This window comes from Rosa chinensis, chromosome 5 (assembly GCF_002994745.2).
Source record: "Rosa chinensis cultivar Old Blush chromosome 5, RchiOBHm-V2, whole genome shotgun sequence".
In the NCBI taxonomy this organism is placed as follows: Eukaryota; Viridiplantae; Streptophyta; class Magnoliopsida; order Rosales; family Rosaceae; genus Rosa; species Rosa chinensis.
Window position 1 is genome coordinate 89,060,763 of NC_037092.1, and position 25,817 is coordinate 89,086,579.

A 25,817-nucleotide genomic window follows, 5' to 3' on the forward strand; every position below is an offset into this window, starting at 1 on the left:
TATAAATAGAAGTTTCCCGAAGGAGAAACTTACTATTTTCATTTGTTTCCTTTTCCGGAAATCCTTTCTCTCTCTCTTCTCTCTCGGCTGCTACCTTCGGTATCGAAGATTTCAGACTGACCCGACCCGAACCCGGCATTCCGACCCGACTTTTCCGGCCGACTGCGGTGGTCTCCGGCCGTGAAACTTTCCAGACAGGATCGCCTCCGCCGTCTGGTCGTCCCTCTGGTGTTCTCTTACGGCGATTCTCCGTCTCGGTGGCAGTTCAAGGCGGTGCAGATTGGAGAAATCGGACCCGACCGGAAAACACAGTTCCGACGTCGGCAAGGCTCCGAGTTTTCTTGGTTGAGCTCAGAACAGCCTCGCCGATCGATCCTTGGTGGTTGTTTGGATCGATTCACGTGAAAATTCGATCAACTCAGTTGGGATTACTGTTCACGGCTTGTGAGGTAGTTTTCGATTCCTTAAGCTTGTTTTCTGACTTCGATCCAGTTATGAAAGTTCACAAGCATGCTTAGATGAAGCTTTTTGATGTTGGGAGTTTTGTGAAATAATGTGTTTTTAGCCGGCGGCGGTGCACCACGTCTGTGGTGGCGTTCCGGCGGTGTTCCGGCCACTTAAGGAATTTTTTTTGGTATTATATACGTTCTACTCGTTGATATGAGCGTTTCGATATATAATATGCAAATTTTGGAGTTCGTATGGAATTGTTATGATTTTTGCCGTTTCATATCGGTGAATTTATTCGATCCGTGAGGATTTGAGCGTCCGATCGACTTGTGGTTGGGTCACATCGATCGTGGACGTATTCCGGAGACTTTGGGAGGTCTCGGATGTGGTTTCGCCTCGATTGGCGCCACTTTGGGGATTTTAGTTCAAAACAAGGGTTTCGGACTTAAATCGTTTGTGAATTGTTACTGATTTGAGATCATTGGTGAATAGGTGCTTCTAAAAGGTGAATTGAACGAGTTATTGGTGATAGTTTGGTTCGGTTCTGTATTGAAGACGCAGCAGGAGTTCGAGGTGAGTAATCTCACGAAGTTCATATCACGAACGGGTTCACCATACTGTTTTGAAAGTTATTTAGTTAACTGCAAACTGTAGATGGTATTAGTGACATTTCTGTGTAGATGACTATGTGTGTATATATATATATTATGGGATGTATATATATACATACGTATTCATGTATTAGTTGTGGATTTGTGAAACAATATGCATGAACGATGCTTTTTATTGTTTTGGGTTGTGGCTTTTGGAAAACAATTGGTGGGAAATGGTATTTCTATTGTTTTGAAAAGTGTTTGAGGATTTGAGAGTCACAGGTTGTGATTTCTCCTTTTGAATTGATTTAACGTTTTGATCTGACGACCGGTGGTCTGAGGACTTGAGAGTCACAGGTTGTGATTTCTCCTTTTGATTTGATTTGATGTTTTGATCTGAGGGTCAGGTTGGCCTAAGGATCCGGGGTTGCAGGTTGCATCCTCATGGCAATATTATATCGTCAGATTGAACCTTGGCCGGGTGACAGGTTACGATTCAGTTAGAGCTCTAGTCTGTCTGCCATCGAACTTTAGGAATCTAAGTAGGTTACTTAAGACTCCTGGGTACATATTTTGTCCAGGTTGGACCTATTTGTTGTTTTGTCCAGGTTGGACCCATTTGTTGTTTTGTCCAGGTTGGACCTATTTGCTGTTTTGTCCAGGTTGGACCTAATTATTGTTTTATCCAGGTTGGATCGATTTATCATATTCTGCTTGTTAGGTTAACAATGGGTATGATTTAATTGTGTTGATGCTTTGTCCAGGTTGGACCTATTTGCTGTTTTGTCCAGGTTGGACCCATTTGTTGTTTTGTCCAGGTTGGACCTATTTGCTGTTTTGTCCAGGTTGGACCTAATTATTGTTTTATCCAGGTTGGATCGATTTATCATATTTGAATTGTTAGGTTAACGATTTATATGATTTTGTCACGGTGTGACTTTCGTTGTTTCTTTTGGGAAAAGAGTATTGTTTTTGGAAGCAGGGTATGTTTTCCTTATTCGCGAGTTGAAAGGTTTTTCTCGTTTTTGGCGTGAGATGTGCATGTGTGGTTTGAGTTACTCATACGGGCTTGCAAAAGCTTACCGGGTTTGTTGTGTGGCAACCCGGTGCACCATTCCAACGGTGTAGGGGTTAATCCTGCAGGTTAGGATAATCGCGCTGAAGCTGAGGTAGCGCCTTCGCAGCTTTACGGTAGGAAGCCATCTTTGTGACTTTACCTTTGATAAGGACTTCCGTTGTATAGTTACTCTGAGCAGCCTTTACGTTTTATTTTGTTGTTGACAATTTAATTCGTAAGCTTGTGTAATATATAACTCTTTGGAGCGAGTGTATATTAACTTTGAGGATCCAGGGCATCAATATGTGTGTAAGTTAAGGGAAAAAGATTTCAGGTATTTGTATTGATGACTGGACGTTCACGCACATATAATTATGGGGTTATATATATCGATTTTCATGTGTGTAAAATCAGGGGCGTGACATCTTACTCCCTACAAACCCAAATTTGAACCCATACTCCAAATCAAACAACAACAAGAATTACTTGTTGAAGAATCTTCTGAAGAAGAAGAAGAAGCTAGTTTCATTCATGAGCATAACCTCAAGCATTTCCAGAATAAGCTTGAGTCCTAGAAAATTCCTACTCTTGAGAAAATCAAGAAACTACTCAAACAGAATATCGATGTAGACCCTCAGAAATTTTGGGAAAAAGACCCATTGGTCTGTGAATTGAGATTGCATGACATGAATGCTATCTGTCATGTTAAAGCCATTCCTCAATACAAAGAGGAAGATCAAAAAGAATTCAGAAAAGATATTGAAGATCTCCTGAACAAGAGATTAATTCAACCTTCCACTAGCCCTCATCATGCTCCAGCATTCTACGTGAGAAATCATGCAGAAAATGTCAGAGGAAAAGCTAGAATCACTACAACAGAAAGTCTTTTTAGCGACCAAGTTTTTTGCGAGGAATTTATTTTCCTCAGTAAATGTCACTTTTTACGAGGAATATTTCGATTCCTCACTAAATGTCATTAGGTTTTCTGCGAGAAACATATTTTCCTCACTATACACCACTTTGTACGACAAATATTTTTGTTCATCACTAAAAGTGACCATAGTTTGGTCTCCTAAATCATCATGTTATTAGCGAGGAAATATGAGACTAGGGTGAGGAATTTTTTCATTGCGAAAATGACATTCAACGAGGAAATAACGATTTCGTCGTTATTAGTTTGGCGGAAAATAATGTAAAACCCGCCAAATTCAATGGTTACAAAATTATGGATTCCTTGCTAAAATCCCATGTTTTACGATGAACTATTTCCTTGTGAAAAGAAGCAATTAGCGAGGAAATAATGATTTCGTCGTTATTAGTTTGGCGGAAAATTATGTGAAACCCGCCAAATTCAATGGCGACAAAATTATGAATTCCCCGCTAAAAGCCCGTGTTTTACGATGAACTATTTTCTCGTGAAAAGAAGCAATTAGCGAGGAAATAACTATTTAATCATTATTAGTTTGGCAGAAAATTATATAAAACCCGCCAAATTCAATGGTGACAAAATTATGAATTCCTCGCTAAAAGCCCGTGTTTTACGATGAACTATTTCCTCGTGAAAAGAAGCAATTAGCGAGGAAATAATGATTTCGAAAAAAATTTCCTCACGGAAGTACTTCCGCGACGAAATGTCTGTTTTTAGTGAGAAATTTGTTTCTCGCAAATGAGGTTTTTTGTTGTAGTGAATGGTGATTGACTACAGAGATGTCAACAAGAAGACTGTCAAAGACGGTTATCAAATTGCTCAAGTAAGAGTATTAATCAACCAGCTCAGAGGAGCTAAAGTCTATTTGAAATTTGATGCAAAGTCGGGTTTCTGGCAAGTCAAGATGCATCCTGAGAGTGTATCTCTCACTGCATTTGGAACACCACAAGGACATTACGAATGGTTAGTAATGTCTTTTGGTCTAAAGCAAGCTCCCTCGATCTTCCAGAGAAAGATGGACAACATCTTCAAACATGTTGCGGAGTTCTGCGTCGTCTACATAGATGACATCCTGGTCTTCTCCAAAAATAGAGAAGAACACATGAAACACCTCCACGAGGTAGTAAAGCTGATAGTTCAGCATGGAATTATCCTAGGAGAAAAGAAAATGTTCTTTATTCTCGATGAAGTTGATTTCTTAGGAATAAACATCAAGAATGGAGTGATAAAACTTCAACCTCATATCCTTGAAAAGATCTGGAAATTCCCAGATAAAATTCCTGATGCTAAGAGTCTAGAGAGATTTTTAGGTGTCATAAATTATGGGAGAGATTTCATTCCCAAAATCTCAGGGTTAACAGCAATGTAATCTCCTAAGACAAGTTCTAAAAGAAAATGGAACTTCACAGAAGATGATGAAAAAATTGTGAAGCAGATAAAAAATCTCTGCAAAAACCTTCCTCCTCTACAACAACCAGAGGAACATGATGAAATTGTCCTCCAAATAGATGTGAGTGATAATTATTGGTTCGGTGTTGTTCTGGCAAAAACGCCTGGAACTAACATTGAAAAGATCTACAAATTTTGTAGTGGCAAGTTCAGCCCTGCAGAACTGAATTATCCCACAGGGGAAAAAGAAATTTTGGTTGTTAAGAAAGCAATTTTAAATTCTCCAGCTTTTCTTGGAAAACTCTTTACTGTCCGCACTGATTGTGCTAGAGTAAAAAATTTCAAAAATTTCAAACTTGATAAAGCTGCTGATAGAGGAAGATTAGCAAACTGGCAATTATTTCTTAACCAATATGATTATGTTGTTGAATTAATTGCAGGAAACAAGAATTATCTTCCAGACGCCTTAACTAGAAAACTGGCAATGTTCAGCTGAAAAGATGACGACGAAGGTCGCAATCCCAGAAGCAGAAAAACAATTGGGAAAGAACATGAAACTGCTGAGGATCCCAAAGAAAAAATCCTCAAAAGGTTTCTGATAGGTCCAAAAGGCTTAGCCCCAACTGATCAATCCCAGGGTAAAGGATTGGCTAGCCCGTCTCAAACAGCAGACGATAAAGGCTCATCAAGACCTTTGACGGCTGTTGCTCTGCCAAAAAGTAAACCCACTCCAACTGGAGTAATAAATGTTTTTAATTATGAACTTCAAACTTTTGATGCTCCTGTGTTCAGAACTGGCAGGAGAGTAGCTTACCACCAGAAGGCAATTCTAGATAATCTCTTATTTGCCTTTCAGGAAAGAAGTAGTGGTCTGATGTTCCCAGCTCTCTTTGCATTAGCTGAAGAACTCTATGAAAATGCGAGACCACAGGTTGAAGAATTTCAAACACAGCAGAGTGTTGTTAGAAAAGAAAAAATTCACTTCCTAGAAGATCCAGAAAGTGCTAGAGTCCCTATCATAGCACTAAAAGAATCAAACTAGCATGAGTTCCATAGTCTGATAGGAAGTCACAATTCTGAAGCATGTATACCTCTAACCTTCTTTATTATTGCAGGACCCTATGTTGGAAGATACCTGGTCAATATTCAGAGTGAACATCCTCAAGAACACAAGCTTTGGCTTGTTGAAAATGGTTTTGTCCATAACCTGTGGACCAAAACAAATGATGATCTCAAAGGCCTTCCCCCTATCATTGTCAACACTGTCAAGAATGTCAGAAAAAATGACTGTATGCTTCGACTGAAGTTCAGATCCACTCCACTAGAATGGATCTAGAAGGCAAACGGTGAGGTTGAGTACATTTCTCCATATCATTATGTGAGAATTATTCAAAGAAGATATCTTCAGCCTGCCTGTGTGGGATACAATGGTCAACCAAATTCAAGCATCTCATGGATGAAGGCCATGTCCCTAGAATATATCAAAAAGATCATCTTTGAAGATACAAAGAATACCTTCCTGGCAGCAGGAGAAAAAACCATTATCACTGCTTATGATCACCCTGACGTAGTCAGCAGTGACCTCTTCCTATCTCTCACCAGAAAAGAGATAGACTCGACACTAGCATGGTTACAGTGGGTTGAAAGGCTTGAAAATGACAACCACTATAAAATGTATGTTGATACAGATGTCGAAGATAATGCAACCACTGCCCGAATAGCCCAGGCAGACAACGACTCATTTGTCCTTGGCCACAACTCAGAAACTGATGAAAATATGTGAAGCTACAGGTGAAGAATAAGCACCAAAATAGCAACTATATAACTTTTGACTTTGTCAAAAGCTACTTTTGCTTTTCAAAAAGGGAGAAAAAGACATTTCACCTACTGTGTTTATGCTTTCCCCATCCAACCTCCATCATCAGGAGCACTCAGGAAAGCAGAAGAGTCACGGAGTTATTCTGTATATTGTGATATTTTGAATTCTAGTTTGAGTTCCGCTCCCTATATATGGAGCCTTAGTTTCAGTTGTTAGGCATTCGAAAAGAGAGTCAGAAACAGAATCATAAAAATTGAGCAGAAGAGTTTTCTCTCAAATAGTATAGCAGTGTGCTTCCCTTCCTGTCTAGTGTGAAGTAGTGTGCTTTCATTACAAGTAAGTATCTGTTCTCATTCTTATGGATAGCTAAACAGCCTTTTGCTGTTTACCTAAGAATGAGGCTCTGAATGTTTAACATGTATTTATATCTGAATAAATAAATTCAGATTGCTCACCCACTTCATCAAACTTTTACTTATCTGTTATATCTATAGTATGCATGTTTATCTGTTATATGCTTGTATCCTGTAGAAATCCAAAAAGTTCTAAGTGTTACTTTTTACCAGAAAAAACTAGTTTTAAAACCTAGGATCAAGACAAGCAGCAGTGATTCCGCATGTTAAAGTAACCGTTAGGTGAAAAACTTAGGCATGTTGAAGGCTAGTCTTGTTTTTTTTTAAAAGTTTTGAAATGAAGTTTTTAAAGATAAAAAGTCAATTCCAAAAAACCCAAAGGTTGACATAGGATACAAAGGGCATTATCCTGAAAAGGACCACCTCTATTAGTCTTTTCCTAAGAAAATAGTGTAATACAATAGTGTTGGGCAAATGGGCACAATACAAGGGATTTCTGGGTTTACGGGAAGAACCCCCACTACTACAAAAAGGTCATCAGACGACGGTGGATTTGTGTTGTGTGGTGACCAAGCTCACCGTGGTCTAAGTGAGTGTTGTGTGATTAAATCATCAGACAACGGTGATTTCACCGTTGTGTGATAGTACTTTGCTCAACAGAATACTAGTTTCTGTTGTGTGAATTCTGCGCAGGCATGGCATGGGCGGGGATGCGGCGGCACAGTCAGATAATAGAAAAGGAAATTTGCTGAGATTCATAACACACAACAGATATAACTCATTCTTTGTTGTCTGAGATTCATAACACGACGGATATAACTCATTTTTTGTTGTCTGAAACTAAGAACAGACAACAGATATAACTCATTCTTTGTTGTCTGAGACTAATAATAGACAACGGATATAACTTAATATTTGTTGTCTAAGGTAAGTAACACACAACTAAAGTAAAATTATCTCCCTTGTCTATTGATTACTCAGACAACAGTGATCATTTTATTTCTGTTGTGTGTTATGAATCTCACACAACAGAATTTTGTTTTCTTTTGTTGTTGGTTGTTAGTTCACACAACAACTATATTTGGTTATCCGTTGTGTGAATATTGTAATCAAATTGGGTACCAACTAGTGACTGTTGTAGGAGAAGCCTCAATTTTGAACTCTTTTATCATCATACAACACATGGTTTTGTCTTGTGTTGTATGACTTAACCTTTGACAACTTGGATTGCCTTAACAAATTGTATGAGGTTCTCTCAGACAACATATTCTTTTTATCAACTGTTGTGTGAACATTATAAACCAGTTGTGTGATTATTTGAGGTTGTGTTGTCTGAGCTTGCTTCTCACAACTTCTTGTGAACTGTTGTTTGTTCATTCATTACCTAGCTAGCTAGCTTGGAACAATTTTCCAGAAACAATGCAGCATATATTTTACCACAAAAACAGTACATATATTACCAAATAAACAGTACATATAAAGCCACATTGATCCATATAATTAGTGTAACTATATAGTTGCATTTGTCAAGTACAACCAAACATCTAACTAGATAATTAAACTACTAGACAAACAAAGAAAGCATTCCTAGTCTAGCTAGATCGATGCATGAATGAATCAAAAGTTGATAATTGTTTCATGTGATATCTATCAGCACAAGCAAAATTTCATCATGCTTTCCAAAAACATCAGCTAGTGATGGCTCCTACACGTATCCATTAACCACAAACGTAGCCCACTCATTCCTTATCTCATCAATATCCACTTGGGTATAAACAAGGCTGCTTCTTCTCTCCCACTGAAAAGAATTCAAGTAACCCATGTCAAAATTACTATAAAAAGCTCATTGGAACACAAATAGAATAAACAACCTTTATTGTATCTTGTTAACAAATGAAAAGTCTTTATCCTCAATGATGTCTCTCATGTATCGCATGATAAAGTAGCCACACTCCTTGTTGTTCGGTTAAGGAGGAATACCCTAAAAGCAGTGAATCCAACATAGTGAAAACAAAAGAATCCAAAATTAATAATCATGGAACCTAATACAAAGTATGAATGTATAACTCTGACTTCAAGAATAACAGCTGAAAAATAGATTTAAACAAGAATAACATATTTAAACAAGAAGAAACCATCAGAAGGTACAAGCTTCAACCTTGTAAAATTAGAACTCTGAGCAGACCAAGAGCTCTAGTGAGGTCTGCAGAGTAGTATATCTATATACCATAGGCTTTTAGTATTTATAAAATTAAAGTTAACTATCCAATAACAAAACCACTAGATAGCAATCATTCGAAGACAAAATAAATAACAACGAACAAATTGGGTAACAGCTAGTGATGCAAACCTTTATTATCTTGGTTTTGATCTGGGAGAAGTTCTTTTGCCTTGGTCCTAAATGCTATCTACGAGCATCATTGTATATATGAGGATAAGAGGATATATAAAGCAAACAAACAAACAAACACAAAAAAGAAATAACTCGGTTACTCTATGAAGCTCTTTTATGACTATCAGAGAACCATAATGTGATTACTACATACATCAGCCCTTCTATTTTCAAATCTTTCATTAAGAGGGAAACAATTGTTTACAAGAACTTGTAAGTAAATATAGGACCATAATCTCTCTCTCAAGAAAATAATATTTCCCAACTTCTCCTATCAGGTCTAGATGCATGATAAAGAAATAGCACGTATGGTTAAAAGTTCCGCTGCATTAATTTAGTTTAACGTGCCTAATGAGGTAGTAAATCAATATTGTTCTCAGTGCAAGTGACCAAAATATCACAGGGAAGATGGTATATACACCATCATATGTAGGATTCCAAATCAAAAAGGGCATAGGATGTTGACAAATAAATACTAACATAATAGAAAACAAACATAGGGAGACGCTAAACAACATATGATAACAAAATCTCAAACATAGATGAAGGACACACTAAACTTCTCTGACTAGCATTCTTCAAGCAAAAGCAATATGAGTTTACATTGTGAAATGAATTCTTAGCGATAAATCCTCAATTTTAGTATGAAAGAAATATATCCATCAAGAGTTGTCATAGTTTATTGACCAAGTCAATAATGCAATCAATTGACATCCTAAAATATGGAAAGAAAAATGTACTTCACGATGTATATTGAAGTGATTACATGTCATCCAACAAACAAACATGCCAAATAAATAGCTAATCCTTCAACAAACTAATATCACCGGTTCAATCAATCAAAGACAATCCAATTAAAAGAACAAAATGTAAGGCATACACCTTACCACTCCTCTACTGATAATTAAGATACTCCACAATGTCAAGATGACCATTAGCAGAAGCCACGGGTAGTGCTGCATTTAGATGTCAATGTAACTAGGTCAAACATAGTTAGATAGATAAGCTTGTATAAATGTCAACCAGAAGTATATAGTTCGTTCATATAAAGATTAATATCACCATCTGAATTTTTAAATGTCAACCATAAGTATATAGTTCGTGCATGAATAACTAAATGTTTATGTTGTTTCTATGCACACATATTGTAATGGACAAAGAAGAAGTTTGATGTAAACCCAATAGAAAAAACATACCACTTTAATCCTTGAGCTACAGATTCAAACTTATTTAAGATCCAAATAAGCCTATAGAAGCCCATATAAGTTTTAAATGGCAGCACAAGGCCTTAAGACTTATTTCAGATTCAAAGAAGCTCAGACCAAGCAAAAAAAGAAACTAAGGAGTTGCTTCTTCAGTCCAGACCATACTCGAGAGACAAGAACAACAAATAAAAGTACTTGAAATTTAAAAAGCATCTCAGAAGTTGATTACTAGGTTGTTCGGACTACATTCTTTATCCCATATCTGCAAAGGTTTGCTCCTAATTATCCAGAAAAATGCACAGCTTAAGCATCAAAATTACAACAAGTATGATAAACGAAAACTAAAAACACAAGAGTGAAAGACGATGAGGCATACCCAAGGCTGCATAGAATGGAGAGAAACCCAGATTGGAATGTGTTCTTGAACATATTTAACTTGCTTCTAAGTTAAGCTGCAATCAAAGCCATTTACACAATGAGCCATTTGAATGATAGAAAAAGGGTAAATAAAACTACAGTAACAAGGTAATAGTTGGATCTAATATCTAGTCCATCTCATTATAAACAAAAAAAGAAAAGAAAACAAACAAACAAAAAGGTGTCAAGAAACTACCTTTGGGGTAAATTTCTGCCAACCTAGTCAACTATGGACAACGAAAATCACTAGACTCCTTTTGCTAGATAGCACATTCTATGTAAATTCATGTAAAACTATAATATAGTTTAAAGATAGAACTCATCACACAAATTTTAATGGCCCATATCATTAATACTCTTATATAGTTATGTGGCAAAATCATACAGCTTTCATTTGTGTTTTCTGCAATGTAAAGTATCAAATTATCACTGCAACCTAAGGGCCTGAATGGAAATGAGATAATATAGTTTGAAACAAACCCTAAAAGCTTAACAACTAGATTGAATGCAATTCCTAAGTAAAGCTCCAACAATTCAAATTTATACAATTGATTAAACAATTCCAATCTGTCTCTCCTACAATGGTAGAACGATCAAACACGAGTTATTTGATGCAAAAAACTACAATTGACCCTCATAAAAAGTATAACAAAAAAGAAAAAGAGAGGTACCATCATCCGAAGAACCATTGCAAGGAGAAGAGCCCTGTGATTTCGTTGAGTTTTCAACATGTCCTTGACCAATAGAACAAAAGCTCATTAAGTATTCATATACAATCTCAATTCAAGTAACTGCAATGAGTTCTGATAATGCATATATGATCAGCTTTTTGGTTAATGAAACTATGACTGCTCTAGATACTCATATATAAACTAAACAGAGGACAAAAATGAAGAGACAACACCATCTATTGAATGCTTTCCAGGCATCAAGCTCTGCTTCTCTATAGCAACACTGAAATCAAATTAAAATTTTAAGTCTGGACTTTTTTCTTTTCCTGCAATTATTGGCAATTAAACACGACATTAAAGAAAAAGAGTGAATGCCCAGAAGAGGAAGAGTGACGAAGCTTGAAGAGGGAAGCGCGAGACTAAAGGTAAATTCTAGATTAACTAAAACACATCTTCAGTATCATTTCCTCTCAATTCCATTAATCACAACACAAAATCCAAAATGAACACATCAATTAAAACTTGACCAAAAAAGCACCATACTTCAAAAAAGAAGGAAGAGATAAGCTAGTACATACCTTCTGGAGGTGGCCTTGCTGATCCAGATTCGGCATCAAAATGCTCTCATAGGCCTCGTTCCCGCCGTCCTTCACCGGCGACGCCTTGTCGTTCAGCCCAAACTGGTGGAGCCTGGACGACGACCGACACAAAATGAATCTGTTGCTGCACATCGAGGTCTTCGACGAAGACGACTAGAGGCTCGAGATTCCCCAAACGAGTCGAGTCGCAGATGGCTAGACTCAACCAGTCTCAACGCCAGAAGAATCGGAAATTTAAACTCTCCGGGTTGTTGCTCATCTCACTACTGCTTGATTACTTGGAACCTTAGAATGTTCAATTCACAATCCGATTTTTTCAATTGAGGAAAAATTTGGTATGGATTTCGAAAAATTGAGAGGAAAATGGGGAAAATTGAGGGATTGAATTAGTGGTTTGGATTAGAAGTGAGGAGGGCACAAGAATTTCATTTTGTATAAGAAGCGGAAAATAAAGTGGTGAAGAAGATGACTGAGAGGGTTGAGAGCTGGTCGAGAGAGGTTTTGTTTTCTTTCTTTCTATAGAATCGGAGAAACTGAAGAGTCTTCTGCATCTCTTTGGATTTGGTGGCGAGGAGGAGAGAGAAAGTGGATCTAGGGCACTCTATCTCCTCCATTGCTAAAGAGGATTTGGATTTCAAGAGATAAAGAATATAAGCAAGGAAGTTGGGGTAGGCGGACCTAGGAGTGGAGGAGGCAGTGAGAGAAGGCTTGGCTAGTGACGACATCTTCCTGGAGAGGAAGGTGGCGAAGGTGTGAGGGAAAGGATAGAGTGAGAGATAAGGGAGTATTGAGAGAGAGGGCAAGAGAGAGAGAGTCGGGGAAGACAGAGAAGTTTATTGAAACATGGTCGTGGGTAAGCTAGTGATTTTTTTATTATTTTTTATTTTAAGTCTGTCAGACAACGTATGGTTAAGAATCTGTTGTGTGAATGTATATAGGTAAAAATTTAGACAAACAAGGGGAGGGAAAATTGCCGTCTATGCCTACATATGTTTGATTTGAGTGAAACTTTGCCGCGCTCTGCAACCAAGTTCCATGATCAGACAACAGATCTTTAACAATCTGTTGTACAAATTTGTGCATCTTGCACAAGGTACACCTAGTAGGATTTTTTGAACTTCATACAACATTCAATCACACAACGAATAAGAAAAAACTGTTGTGTGTAGAGTTCAAATTCCATATTGGTGAGCTTGTTCTGAGAGGGAATTATGAGCTCAGAATGGAGGGAAATCAGCTTCCCATTTACACAACAGAAAAGTCTTAACTCAGTTGTGTGATATCTTCCTAATTTTTTTTTTTCAATTTGCTTACATTCACACAACAGAAACAGAATTGTACCGTTGTCTGACAGAATTTGTGTTAACACACAACAGCGGATTTCTGTTCCGTTGTGTGATGAGTGTTATGTGTCTCGATTTTTGTAGTAGTGCCTTTATTTTATTAATGGTAATTGGTCGTCCCTTGTCGTCCAATTACCATTAATTAAAAATAAAAGCATCAAAAGACAACGGACTAAAGCAAAACAAAGAATAAGCGCACTAAATTGTATATATTATTAATAGCATAGTAAAAAGAAATGATCTAGGTATCTTGACGCATCTTTATATTAATGATGGACCAATTCTTTATAATACTTAGTCATAGACTAGATTGATTGATTGAGAATTGGCCAAGCTAGTGGACCACCAAGTCTACCACTTTGTGAATTTCTTGGATGAAGGATGCAAGTGACTGCAGGGAATTAATACGCTATTAATAGACTCAAATTCTTCAGCCATGCAATTAATATCACAAAAGGTTCGTTGTATATGGAACTTCCATATATATACTCTTTTTATTTTTTCTCTTTTTAAAAAAAAAGATTAAAGGATTTCATTCCTACCCCCATGGTGACTCGAACCCATGACCTCGATCTTAGGTAGTGGGTGATCTAACTACTGAGCTAACACCACTGAGCCAAAGGTTCGTTGTATATGGAACTTCCATATATATATATATATATATATATATATAGACACACACACACACACACACTTGTAAGAACAATGAGCTAATAATTTTGTTGGAAGTCAAGTCCTCCAAGTTATGAAATGGGGCAACCTCCAATAATTAAGTTTCTCCATATTAAGAAAAACATGTATGCACTCGGGTCTGTTAGATCAAATATGGACTTAACACATATCATCATAAAGTAATTATGATGATTAGCTAAATGTCAAACCTAGTTTAACATGGATACAAACTGTATATCAATACTAGTAACTTAATGAAGCAGTGTATCAATTCATTAAGGGTAGTAATCCATTGCTTAGACTACAAGAAAGGCTACAAGATATGATACATTAAGAATCTAACTAGGAAACCTAATCCGATAAGGAATGCTTTAACCGGAAGCTTCTTGAGGGTTAAGTCACCTATATATATATGGATGAATTGGTCTCTGTTGCCACCACGATTAATGCATTAGTTCTGTCCATTGAGAAGCAAGGTTGGTAAGTAACAAAAGACTATATTCTAGTGATCGTTGTTGTGCAGTTGCAGAGATGGAATCCATGCCAGTGATTGCTGAAGGTAAGCCTTGATCCCTTTTGTGATTGTTGTGCATATGTTGTGAGCATGTAATTATGGTTTTACAATTGGTATCAGAGTATAGGCTCACAAATATGAAAATCATTTTAGGGTTTTACAAAACAAAACAAAAAAGAAAAAAAAAAAAAGGTTTTTGCTTTACCGGTTAAGTAACTGATCAGGTAACTGACCAAGTAATTGATAAGGTACCTGATCAAGGTAAGTTACTTACTCTAGGCCCAGTCACAGCACGCGGAGCATCCAAGCCCAGACCCGACCAAAACCATCAAGAACAAGTGACCGTTGTATCACAACAGTTAGTTTTGATCAAGAACGAGGTCTGAGATTGGATTCGGAAACGCGCAAGATGTTTTCATCTCGAGAAGGGATTCAAAACCCTAACTGCTGTGAATCAAGAAGCCAATAGAGTCGATTGCTGCATCTGGTTATCCAATTCACGCTTCCGCTGAGAATTTTTGCAGCAAATTGGGGAAAAAGCAAAAACAGGTTTTTCTGTGAAAATTGTTTTCGATTCATAGCATAATTGTTAAGTTTTTGATTGTGCGCAAGAACCCTAGTAGCATTCCCGGCATGCGTTAGGCTAGAGTAGATTGTGACCGGATGAAATTTACAATTTCTTGATTGTTCTGTGGTTTCTTGGAATCGAAACAATTTAGATTGTGCTTGAATATGCATGATGAATTAATTGCTTATATGGTATTGTATCTGTGATTGTGTAAAATTGTATGAAGAACAAAAATCTCCCAGAAATTGTTTACACATTATTAAAGTTGATAGATACAAGAGCTTAATTTTCTTACAAGGATGAATCTGGATAGAATATAAAGTAAAAGAGCTCATATGTTTTGTGGTTTTCTGTTGGCATAAGTGATTATGATGCACAAAGCATCCTTCATTGATGTTGGCAGAAAACACTGATCAGGTACCTGACCAAGTAACTGATCAAGTAATTGTACATGATCGAGTAACAAAACTGAAATTGTGTTTTGTGATTTAAAACTATGCTTCAGTTTTATCTTCCAAAGAAGTGGTCAAGTGTGGTTTTAGAAAGCAAGACAGCAGTATGCATGCTTTATGAAGATATATTTGGATACTTGGAAATTTTTCTTCTGTCTAAAGATGTGGATGAATCTCCTTGGATAACATATTTTGATTAAGCATGTCATATTGATAAAGAACTCCAGGATATTAAGTTTCTGCTCAAAAGTGATGCTTAATATTGTTTTTGTTATGGACTTACATGAATGCAAGTATGGAATGATTAGGTTTTCTGTATGAACTTTTCTTGAACTGTTCTTGTTTTGGTTGCTAAAAGCATAATAAAACATAGAAAACTTAAAGTTATTTTCTTTACAAATTGAGAACTCACATGAATTTTGTTTTGCTCCTTAGGTAACTCTTACATGAACTTGAACAGTGTCTTGATGTTAACTGGAACCAACTATAGAGCTTGGCTAGATTCTATAGAGAACTATATGGGAATGCATGAGACCATAGACTATTGCTTTACTGAGGATAAGCCTGAAGAGTTGAATGAAAAGAGCACCAAGAAAGATACTGATCTTTACAAGAAGTGGCATAGATCCAATAGAATGGCTAAGAACCTCATTCGTACCTCTATGTCTAAGACTGTCAGGGGAAGTATAGAAGAGCCTGAGCTAGCATCAGATTTTTTGAAACTCATAGGTGCTAAGTTTAAAGAAAGTAAAAAAGCAGAAGCAGCTAGGCTGACCAAGGAGTTTCATGATTTGAAGTACATGGGTTCAGGGGGAGTTAGAGAGCATATTATGAAGATGATCAATATAAATGACAGACTCAGGGAACTCTTGATGGGGGTTAGGGATGAGCAGGTAGTGCATTATGCACTACATTCCTTGCCTAACAGTTTTAGTCATCTTAGGACCAGTTACAATTCTCAAAAGGGAAACTGGACTCTAGATGAACTTATATCCATCTGTGTGGATGAGGAAGCTAGGATTAAGGAAGAAAAGGACTGCACTGGCTATAAAAATTGGTTAGCCAAAAGGGTAAGATTTTTTCTAATATAGTTTTTTCCTTAGAAATTAATCTTATAAATGTTGAACCACAGTCTTGATGGATAGATTCAGGCTCACCTATTCATATTACTAATTCCTTGTAGGGATTCATAAGGAGGAGAATCCCAAAAAGTGATGAAGTGAACCTGTGTGTGGGCAATGGCATGAGAGTGATAGTCAAGGCTATTGGAACCTTAATGCTCGATTTAGGATTAGGAAAATTGTTAGTTCTGGACAATGTTTTTTATGTACCTTCCATGAGAAGGAATTTGGTTTTAGTTTTTCTTTTAGTAAAATATGGTTGTAGACTTGTTATGAATAATAATGGAATTCTTATTTCTAAAAATTCTGTTCAAATTGGTTCTGGTGTTATTATGAATGATTATTTACAGTTAAATTGTTCAATGGCTCAACAAGAAATTTTACTTGTTGAAAATAACACTAATAGTACTAGCACTTTAACAGGTGTTAAAAGAACCAAACTAAATGAAAAGTCTGCATTTTTATGGCATAGAAGACTCGGCCATGTTTCAAAAGAGAGACTGAAAATTTTGGTGAAAAACAACATCCTAAATGAACTTGATTTTTCTGATCTAACAGACTGTGTTGAATGCTTTAAGGGAAAAATAACTAATACTAGAAAGAAGACTGCATATAGAAGCCAAAACTTATTAGAACTCATACACACTGATGTATGTGGACCATTTAGGCATCAAATTATCTGTGGGAATGTGTATTTTATCACATTTATTGATGATTTTTCTAGATACAGTTATGTTTATCTACTTTCAGAAAAGGCACAAGCATTGAAAGCCTTTCAAATCTTTAAGTCTGAGGTAGAAAATCAACTAGAAAAGAAAATCAAAACAGTGAGATCAGATAGAGGTGGTGAGTTCTATGGAAAGTACACTGAATCCAGCCAACAAAAGGGTCAATTTGCCTTGTTTTTGCAAGACAATGGAATTAAAGCTCAATATATAACACCCTATAACCCACAACAGAATGGTGTTGCAGAGAGAAAGAATAGGACTCTTTTGAACATGGTTAGATGCATGATGTGTACAACTGGTTTGCCTAAATTTCTGTGGAGTGAGGCTTTAAAAACTGCGAATTATATTTGCAACAGGACTCCTAGCAAAGCTATAGAAAAGACTGCTTTTGAGCTTTGGTGTGGCAGGAAACCTAGTCTTCATCACTGCCATGTTTGGGGATGTCATGCAGAAGCTAGGATTTATAATCCAAGCTTGAATAAACTTGACCCCAAAACTGTTAGTTGCTATTTTATAGGTTATCCAGATAAATCTAAAGGTTATAAATTATATTCTGCTCATCATTCACCTAGAATTTTTGAAACACATCAAGTCAAGTTTCTAAGTGAAAAAGTTCACAATACAAACCTTGAGGATTTATCCTTAGATTTTGAGGAAATTGTGTCCGATGAGAATATAAGTGTAGCATTGCCTTTAGAACAAGATGTAACTGATCAAGTCACTGGTCGAGTACCTGACCAAGTAACTGATCAAGTAGCTATATCTAGTCAAGTAACTGATTAAGTACCTGTAACTGGTCAAGTAACTGATCAAGTACCTGTAGCTCACCCTAATCCTGAACATCCTCAGCCTAGAAGATCACAGAGAGCAAGAAAACCAACTTGTGGGGGGGGGGGGGGGGGGGGGGGGGGGGGAAGAGAGTGACTACATTGTTTCTCTACAAGAAGCAGAAATTGAAATGGACTGTGCAGAGGACAGTGATCTAACTACATTTAATCAGGCCATTGAAAGTAGTGAATCTCATCAATGGCAGCTAGCAATGGAAGCAGAAATTGATTCCATGAGCCAAAATGCAGTTTGGGAATTAGTTGAACCTGACCCTAATCAGAAACCTATAGGTTGTAAATGGCTTTTCAAAACCAAAAGAGATGCAAATGGCAATATAGAGAGACACAAGGCAATGTTTGTTGCCAAAGGTTTTACACAGAAGGAGGGCATTGACTTTACTGAGACTTTTTCTCCAGTTTCTACAAAAGACTCGTTTAGAATAATCATGGCTTTAGTGGCCCATTTTGATATAGAGCTGCACCAGATGGATGTTAAAATAGCCTTCTTGAATGGTGAACTAGATGAAGTGATTTATATGAGGCAGCCAGAAGGATTTGTACAAGCTGGAAGTGAAAATTTAGTGTGTAAGTTAAGAAAATCAATTTATGGCCTAAAACAAGCTTCTAGACAGTGGTACAAAAAATTTGACTCGGTGATTTCTACTTTTGGATTTACAGAAAATCTTGTTGATGAGTGTGTTTATTTGAAGACAGTTGGGAACAATTTTATTTTTCTGGTACTCTATGTGGATGATATACTTTTGGCTAGCAGTAACCTTAAACTGCTTAAAGACACCAAGAGCTTTCTGTCAAAGAATTTTGACATGAAAGACTTAGGAGAAGCATCCTATGTACTAGGCATTGAGATTAAAAGAGATAGGACATAGAGACTACTTGGTTTGTCTCAACAGAATTATGTTACCAAAATTTTAAAGAGGTTTGGTATGGAAAAGTGTGCATCTGGAGAAGTTCCCATGTCTAAAGGAGATAAATTGACCAAGAAGAAAAATCCCAAAAATGATGTTGAGAAGGAGAATATGGAGTCAAAGCCTTATGCCAGACTTGTAGGAAGTCTCATGTATGCACAAGTCTGCACTAGGCCAGACTTGTCTTTTGCAGTAGGGATTTTGTCAAGATTCCAGTCTAATCCAGGCCATGAACATTGGGTAGCTGGGAAGAAAGTGTTGAGATATCTGCAGAAAACAAAGAATTATATGCTAGTTTATAGGCAAGTGGAGGATCTGAAACTTGTTGGATTTTCAGACTCGGATTTTGCAGGGAATTATCCAGACTCCAAGAAGTCTACTTGTGGATATATGTTCATGCTTGCAGGAGGTGCTATTGCTTGGAAAACAATGAAGCAAACTCTTGTTTCAACTTCTACTATGTAAGCTGAATTTATTGCAGTATATGAAACTGTGTGTGAAGGACTTTGGATTAGGAATTTTCTCAGGCAGACCAAAGGAACAAGCTCAAGAAAATGAGCTTCAGCAGTCGAAAATCGTCTCTACTAGTAGATACAGCAACTACATAGAGATTGGATTAAAACTCCCTGATCACAAAAAATATCATCTACATGCATTTGTAGATAATGGATCAAGATTTACTATTGCAAAGAGATTTGCAATTCCAGAAGAACTCTGGAAAGAAGATAAAAAAAAAAACAGCTACTGGGGTCATGTTTGACCGAAGTCACCTCACCATGAATAAAGTAGCAAAAAATGTTCATATCACCATTGGTGGAGGAACATTTATCATCCACAATGTCTAGCAATCTGAAGGCCAAGGCTCAGATTTCTTGTTGGGAAATGATTTTATTCTCCAACAGAGATTTATTCAGGATGAAGAAGCGATAGGCTTCAGAAAAGGAGAACGGGTGTTCTGGGTAGACGGGCTTACTCAAGCCAAAAGTGTAGTAGGTCCTAATTTTACTACACAATCAGGGATCGCAACAGAATAGTGGTGATCTTACCTCCTACAAACCCAAATTTGAAACCATACTCCAAATCAAACAACAAGAAGAGTTACTTGTTGAAGAATCTTCTGAAGAAGAAAAAGAAGAAACTAGTGAAGATGAAGAAGCTAGTTTTCTCCATGAGCATAACCTCAAGCACTTCCAGAACAAGCTTGAGTCTCAGAAAATCCCTACTCTTGAAAAAAATCAAGAAACTACTCGAACAGAATATCGATGTAGACCCTCAGAAATTTTGGGAAAAAGACCCAGTGGTCTGTGAATTAAGATTACATGACATGAATGCTATCTGTCATGTCAAAGCCATTCCTCAATACAAAGTGGAAGATCAGAAGGAATTCAGAAAAGATATCGAAGATCTCCTGAACAAGAGATTAATTCGATCATCCACTAGCCCTCATCATGCTCCAGCATTCTATGTGAGAAATCATGCAGAAAATCTTAGAGGAAAAGCTAGAATGGTAATTGACTACAGAGATGTCAATATGAAGACCATGAAGGACGGTTATCAAATTGCTCAAGTACGAGTACTGATCAACCAGCTCAGAGGAGATAAAGTCTTTTCAAAATTCGATGCAAAGTCGGGTTTTTGGCAAGTCAAGATGCATCTTGAGAGTATCTCTCTCACTGCATTTCGAACACCACAAGGACATTACGAATGGTTAGTAATGCCTTTTGGTCTAAAACAAGCTCCCTCAATCTTCCAAAGAAAGATGGATGACATCTTCAAACATGTTGCGGAGTTCTGTGTCGTCTATATTGATGACATCCTTGTCTTCTCCAAAAACAGAGAAGAACACATGAAACACCTCCACGAGGTAGTAAAGCTGATAGTTCAGCATGGAATTATCCTAAGTGAAAAGAAAATCTTCTTTATCCTCGATGAAGTTGATTTCCTAGGAATAAACATCAAGAATGGAGTGATAAAACTCCAACCCCACATCCTTGAGAAAATCTGGAAGTTCCCAGATAAAATTCCTGATGCTAAGAGTCTAGAGAGATTCTTAGGAGTCATAAACTATGGGAGAGATTTCATTCCCAAAATCTCAGGACTAATAGCAATGTTATCTCCTAAAACCAGTTCTAAAAGAAAATGAAACTTCACAGAAGATGATGAAAAAATTGTGAAGCAGATAAAAAATCTCTGCAGAAATCTCCCTTCTCTCCAACAACCAGAGGAAAATGATGAAATTATCCTCCAGACAGATGCGAGTGATAATTACCGGTCCGGTGTTGTCCTGGCAAAAACGCTTGGAACTAACATTGAAAAGATCTGCAAATTTTGTAGTGGCAAGTTCAGCCCAGCAGAACTAAATTATCCCACAGGGGAAAAGGAAATTTTGGCTGTCCAGAAAACAATCTTAACTTCTCCAGCTTTTCTTGGAAAACCCTTTACTGTTCGCACCGATTGTGCTAGAGTAAAGAATTTCAAAAATTTTAAACTTGACAAAGCTGCTGATAGAGGAAGACTAGCAAATTGGCAATTGTTTCTTAACCAATATGATTATATTGTTGAATTAATTGCAGGAAACAAGAACTATCATCCAGACACCTTAACCAGAGAACTGGCAATGTTCAGCCGAAAAGATGACGACGAAGGTCGCAATCCCAGAAACAGAAGATCTGGGAAAGAACATGAACCTGCTAAGGATCCCAAAGAAAAAATCCTCAAAAGATTCCTGCTAGGTCCAAAAGGACTAGCCACAACTGATCAATCCCAGGGTAAAGGATTGGCTAGCCCGTCTCAAACGGCAGACGGTAAAGGTTCATCAAGATCGTTGACGGCTGTTGCTTTGCCAAAAAGCAAACCTACTTCAACTGGAGTAATAAATGTTTTTAATTATGAACTTCAAACATTTGACACTCCTGTGTTTAGAACTAGCAGGAGGCTAGCTTACCACCAGAAAGCAATTCTGGATAATCTCCTATTTGCCTTTCGGGAAAGAAGCAGTGGTCTGATGTTCCCGGCTCTCTTCGCACTAGCTGAAGAACTCTATGAAAATGCTAGACCACAATTTGAAGAATTTCATACATAGCAGAGTGCTGTTAGAAAAGAAAAAATTCACTTCCTCGAAGATCCAGAAAGTGCTAGAGTCCCTATCATAGCACTAAAACAATCAGATTGGCATGAATTCCATTGTCTGTTAGGAAGTCATAATTCTGAGGCATGTATTCCTCCAATCCTCTTCATTATTGCAGGACCTTATGTTGGAAGATACCTGGTAAATGTTCTGAGTGAACATCCTCAAGAACACAAGCTTTGGCTTGTTGAAAATGGTTTTGTTCATAATCTTTGGAGCAAAACGAATGATGATCTCAAAGGCCTGCCCCCTATCATTGTCAACACAGTCAAAAATATCAGAAAAAATGACTGCATGCTTTGACTAAAGTTCAGATCCACTCCACCAGAATGGATTCAGAAGGCAAACGGTGAAGTTAAATACATTTCTCCATATCATTATGTGAGAATTATTCAAAGAAAATATCTTCAGCCCGCCTGTGTTGGATACAACTGCCAGCCAAACTCAAGCATCCCATGGATGAAAGCCATGACTCTGGAATATATCAAAAAGATCATCTCTGAAGATACAAACAATACATTCCTAGCATCAGGAGAAAAAACCATAGTTACTATCTACGATCATCCTGACGTAGTCAGCAGTGACCTATTCCTATCTCTCACAAGAAAGGAGATAGACTCGACACTGGCATGCTTACAGTGGGTTGAAAAACTTGAAAATGACAACCGCTACGAGATGTATGTTGATACAGATGTCGAAGACAATGCCACAACTGCTCGAATGGCCCAAGCAGACAACAACTCCTTTGTCCTTGGCCACAATTCAGAAACAGATGAGAACATGTGAAGCAGCATGTGTTGAAAGCACCTAAAGTACTTTTGGACTCTTCCCAGAAGCTGCTTTTTGCTTTTCAAAAAGAAAGGTGAAAAACATTTCACCTAAAGGAATCTTCTTTTTCCTTATCCGACCTCTACCAGCAGGAGCACTCAGGAAAGCAAAAAATCACGGGGTTGTTCTGTACATTTTTATGTTTTGAATTCTAGTTTGAGTTCCACTCCCTATATAAAGAGCTTTAGTTTCATTTGTAAGGCATTCAAAAAAAGATAGACAGATTTTACTATCAAAAATCCTAGATAAGAAACTTGAGCAGAAGAGTCTTCTCTCAAGCAGTAAGAATGTCATAGTAGCAGTGTGCTCCTTCCTGTCTAGTGTGAAGTAGTGTGCTTTCATTACAAGTATCTGTAATCATTCTCATGGAGAGCTAAGCAGCTCCTTAGCTGTTTACCTGAGAATGAGGCTCTGAACTTTACTCTGTAAATTATGTTAAATAAATAATTTCAGATTGCTCATCCACCTTGTCAATTATATTTTAGTTTGATGTTTTCAAAATTTATATCTGTTTCTGTCTTAAAATCCTGTACTATTTTTAGGCTTAGCCTTTCTATTTCTCGGAAAAAAATTGGCTCAGCTTAAGATAGAAACAAGCAGCAGTGATTCCGCCTGTTAAAGTAACCGTTAGGCAGGGAGCCGTTAGGTGAAAAACTTGGGCATGTTGAAGGCTAGTTTTGTTTTTTTCAAAAGTATGAACAGAGTTTTCTAAGAAAAAGTAAAGGTTAAATATCCAAAAGTCAGCATAGGACATATTAGACACTAGTTTAGAAAAGACTACCCTCATAGGTCTTTTCCCCAAAGATTTGTGTAAATGGGCACAATACAAACCTGTTGGTGCAAGTGGGCACAATACATGTGATTTCTGGGTAAACAGGAATTAACCCTTTTATTAAAGTCAATCGATTTTTCTTTAACATTAAAAGTAACTTCAATAGTTTTTCTATAATTTTTGTAGAGAGATTCTTACATAGGGCAAACATACCACGTGGCGGTGGGGTAGCCCAATCAAAATCCAAAAATTTTTAAATATATTCCGAAACTATCCTTACTTATTAAAATAAAATACCCAAAACATCCCCTTGTATGTTCACTGATTGGACAGCCCTGCCAGCCACGTGGTACGTTTGCCCAACGTAAGAATTTCTCATTTTTGTATTATAGGGAAGCAAAAGTCACAGGTTTAGCCTCTTTTTCTTCTCAAACTCCAACAAATTCTCTATTTTACAGCAATCTCTAAAATCTCCATAACTCTTCCTTTTTTTTATTTTTTATTATTAAGCCTCGTAAGAACGAGGTTATTTATTAATTAAGATAAAAAGGAGAGGGGACAAACACCGAAACCTCTCATACAAAAAAGAGAAACTATTACTATCGAAATCAAAAATTAGGAAGGCCAAACCTATCTCTATTATAAAGAGAATGAACAAAATCCGGAGACGTGTCCCACCAAGTCATACCAGAAGATGAGGTGCCAAAACTTGCAAGGGCATCGGCTACTTGATTTCCTTCCCGATATATATGTGAGGAGCAAAAATGCATCATAGAAATCCAATGCAAACAATTCTTCCACAGCACACGAAGCTGCCAAGGAGCTAACATGGGAGAACGAAGAAGGTCTAGGACAATTTGAGAATCCACCTCTAACCAAACATATTTCCAATCTCTCACCCAAGCAAGCTCAATTGCCTTAATGACCGCCATTACCTCTGCGGCAACTGAGCTAGGAATATCAAGAGAAGAAGAGAAAGCTCCAATAAAACAGCCTTGATCATTCCTGAAAACACCACCATAGCCTTCAACACCTAAACCTCTTCTCCAAGCGCCGTCGGTGTTTAACCTTCACCCATCCAGAAGGAGGAGGGTGTCAATTAACCTGAAGAACTCTAGGAGCTCTACGAGGATTACAACTAGCCCCAAAACACTTCAACACTCGAAGATCAACAATCGAGTTATTCATTATTCCTGTAACAAGGCGACTAGAAGCTTGAATATGCCCAACAATAAACCCACACACATTAATTGCATGAACCACTACACCATCTAATCTAACCTTGTTTCTAGAGTTCCACATGAACCATAGAGCAGTAGTAAAAGCCACCACCCATAACTCCTTTAATTAAGCACTACGTCCAGCATGAAGGCCACAATTGTAGACATTTAATATTGAACTAGGCAAAGCACCCAATTCAAATTTATTCAACAAAAAATGCCATATTGTTGAAGCAAAGGAGCAATTCAAAAAAAAAAAAGCTCAATAGATTCCACATTCTTGCAACAAAGACCACATCTAGAAGCAAGAGCAATACCCCTCCTTTGCAATAAATCCTCAGAAAGAACACGGCCATGTAAGACCCTCCATGTCAACAAAGACATACGGGGTGTAATGAATATCGACCAAATAGACTTACCCCATGACGTAGAATGAGCATGTGGTCTTAGAAATTGAAAAGAGTTCTTTGCAATAAGCTTACCAGACAATGATGTAGACCAAATAAGCTCATCGGTGGCTAAAGGATCAGAAGCAATGGGAACCTGCTCAATAAGGTCACAAAGACCTCGGAAGGGATCTTCATAATCCTTCCTTAAAATTTTAGAGATTGCTGTAAATGTAGGGAACTTTGTTTTCTCTTTCCTCACTATCCCCAAAATAGGGATAGTTATAGTGAATCTGTTGGAGCAAAATAGGCTTATATATCCCTAAAATAGAGAAAAATCAAAATATGGAGAACATGTTGGAGTTGCTCTAAAAGACGTCCACTCTATGCTACTTTTATGCTTCATGCACCGCTAAGATATTGCATTTTATTTTTGGAGGTGGTGAAATTGTTTTTTTTT

At 37.3% G+C, this 25,817-nt stretch overlaps 1 protein-coding gene across 1 annotated transcript in view; it reads left to right on the forward strand.

Moving 5' to 3' along the window:
- The window catches only part of LOC112164444 (putative receptor like protein 25), a 35,338-nt gene that overhangs the window by 5,376 nt on the left and 4,145 nt on the right, over positions 1-25,817 (forward strand). The window lies entirely within an intron of this gene.